Source organism: Rhyacophila brunnea, unplaced genomic scaffold, assembly GCF_057557595.1.
Source record: "Rhyacophila brunnea isolate RB1 unplaced genomic scaffold, BYU_Rbru_1.0 scaffold_5, whole genome shotgun sequence".
Taxonomy (NCBI): Eukaryota; Metazoa; Arthropoda; class Insecta; order Trichoptera; family Rhyacophilidae; genus Rhyacophila; species Rhyacophila brunnea.
In genome coordinates, this window is record NW_028233170.1 from 8,803,515 (window position 1) to 8,807,023 (window position 3,509).

Sequence of the window (3,509 nt, forward strand, 5' to 3'; positions counted from 1 at the left end):
TAAGTTAAAAGTATTGTACCAAGTAACACATCTCAAAGTTTAAAAGTCGAAACAAATTCACAGTGACATTTTATGAAATGAAAAAAACTTTCCTTACACAAAATTATTATAACAGAAACACGTTTGTAGTAAATTTTATACTAAAAAGTGCCCCACGTTGGGCGCCAATTGTCAAATTAGAAAATGGGTAAAGAGTAAAATAGTTATAGTAACGTTATAATGATAATAGTAAAAGAAGTTTAATAATTGTAATGCACAATTATTAAACATAAGAGTGCCAACTAATTCAATCAATAAAACATGAAATATTTAATCTCACAGCTTATAAGATTCGGCTTTCTGCCAACTTAACCCTGTGCAAAGAATGCCTTATAAATCACTTATCTACCTCAAATAAAATGTCATTTGTAAACTCGTTGAAATATTAAATTATAATTTTTGGGCGCCTTGAAAGATGTGTAATTACAAATTAAATATAACAGTATAAAAATAAGAACACAGCTAATCGTGAAAAGTGTTATTTAATTACACAAACCATTGAAATTTAAAAACATACTAAAACAAATACAGATTTTTAATACAACTTTGAGAAGCGTTTACTTGGTATGGACATAGAGCATTTGTTGGAAGATGGTAATTATTACTTAACTTTATGTTTAAATTGTGATGGCTGGAACTTCATCTTGGCTGGAATTATGAACTGCGAATCCTTCTCCCTGTCCGAAAGGAAGTAACTACAAATGGCGTTGAAACTGTATCTAATTGTTAAACAAGCACGTCCGATCGGTACTGAATCTAATCTCGGAGTGAAGATCTTGTGGGCGGAAATAAGTTATTTGTAAACAAGACGCTTTCAAAAAGGCGGGAAGAAACCCGATTGGCCTATTTTTAACCGTCATTGTCTTGGAAACAAGGGTTGACACACACTTTTTAACAAGGTTGTGCCAAATTTTGTTATTTAAATTAACATTATTTATTTTAATATCTGCGTTTGAAAAGTAGACATGTCACGTGAAATGTAACATGACACCCTCTCTTGGCTAGACACTCATGCCAGATTGTACAATAACCATTGGCAGACCCTATATCAAACATTGTAAAGTTAAACACATTCAGTTTCCTTTTATAATAAAATGAAGATACTTCGCCACAAGGAAGTGGAATGACCGCCTGTAGATCATAACACACAACTTTTAAAGTCTTAGTGTTATTTTTAGCCGCAACAGAGTCTTCTTGTTTCTCTTTTCTGGCAAGTTCTTTCTGCTGCAAGTGAATGTCGTATTTTCTCTTCAAAACTTGCTGTTCGGTTTCACAACTATTCTCCCATTGTACACATAATACACAGCGGTCCTTTTTAGGTTGGAAGAAACCGATATTAAACTGGGTGTTGAATATGTGGGAATATTGTTCTTTTTTTTACAAATCGCTGACCTGAAGAATTACATTTTTCAATGTATAATCGGTACATTGTGGCAATGTTAAGGTCACCTTGGATGAAGTCTCTATTATTATCAAATCTGCAGTAATGTGAGGGCACTCGGGGAAAAGAGTTTATGTGTTCAATTACACTATCTTTCAGTGATGAAGGCAATGAATTTCTATTTAAAAGGTGCTTTCCTCGTTTGTCAATAGAAACACTACCGTGATCATCTGTTTTATTTTTTACTGTAGTTAAGTAAGTGGAACTAATATTAAGTGTGTCCATGAAAAATTTTTTGCAGACTCTGTATTGCTGACCCTCGTTTTGAAACTGAAACTGTTAGTGAACGGTTACTGTTTTCTTTCTGATATCTATACTTTGGCTCAATCACGTTAATAGACTTTGAAACAAAATCGCGTTGACGAGTGATATCACACATTTCATAAAACATTTTAAATATTGATTCCCTTATAGTTGAATTTATATTCTCGTGGCATTTAAAATTACAGCGTTCAGTGCATCCAGGCTTAATTGATTTCGCAGGAACAATTCTACCAGATTTGGTTATATACTCTTCACCAGAATTAACCTTCCTTTTTTTAATATTTTTTTTCCATGTATCTGGCTTTGGAATAACTTTTCTAGGACGCTTCGCAGCAGGAGCGTCTTCAAGTACCTCAATGTTAATTTCCGATTGACTCTCAGTTGGAGAAGTTTCAGTGGATCCTTCAATTGGTATATTATTAAGTTCAACAACCTCTTCCGATGATGACTGTTGAGAGATAATTATATCCGATAATACAGAATATCCTGTATCGTAACCAAACTCACTTGTACTTATGATTGCCTCATTGTTTAAAAAAGCATAATCAACCTCCATCTCTGCCACATTATATTGTGCCTCCGTGTTCATGTTAGCATCCATATCCAGTATAAGTAAATCTTCTATCACCTCAGCATCAGATTCCAGAATCACCATCGGGTCACTCGAAGTATTTTCTCGATCACATACAACATTGTTTTGCTCTTCACCTACTGTCACTGTAATATTCTCCCGTTGAATTGATTTGTCGATATTTACATTATCGCCAGTTGATGTTGTTTCACCCTAAAAGTGAAAATAGACAAAATAATATTATGAGAATGGATGCACTGATAATATTTGTTTGTTTTATCATCATATTTATTGCCAAAACCATAATTTTAATAAAGCCTAAACGTAGAATGACAAAATATAATTTTCAAATTGAAATATTGAGGTTATGATACTAAATATTGAGCATGTTTTACTTACAATTGATTCAGCTGTACAGGCCAACAACATCATTTTCCCTCTGCTTTTAGGTAAGCTTCTTATTAATTTATCCATAATTATCGCTATCGCAAGAAACTTTTGTCTTAAAACTATTTAAAACACTTCAAACTCACTAACAACACTACCACGCTAACTGTCAATCTTGAATGAATTGTTACTTGTTACTATATTCAGGGCGGGCAACGCATTTTAGTTGTAGTTTCCTGAGTGTAATACAGTAACAAATCTAAAAGTTATTGTATTGAACTAGTGCCTACGTCTTCACTGATTGTATTGAGAATTGTATTGTATTGAGAATCCTAACAAATTATCACAGTGTTATACAAAAACGTTGAGGATATCTCAATAATAATATTTAATTTCGTAATGTTACAGGGTTACACTGCTAAAAGTCGATACTTGGAATCCAAATCAATAATAAGTCAAAAAACTCATTTTTTTTAGTTGTTACAGTATTGAACTTGCACAGCGATATGATGACAGGATATTGATATACATTTCAGAATGTCAGAATATTTCGAATCTGACCCATCAGTAACAATTCTGTCATAATTTATGGAGCTTAGTTCATTGTGGACAGCAGAAACCATTTAATTTGATGATTTTGGCCTTTCATTTTCACACCATGTGTAAATTGAGACATTTTCTGGTGTCATTTTCGATTTTGATGATCCTTTGACAATAGTAAAATTATTGCAGTAAAACTGCCTACTATAATGGACTATCTGATCAGATAATTTAGGAAGAACTAAATTCTTCTGTCAATCAAATGAT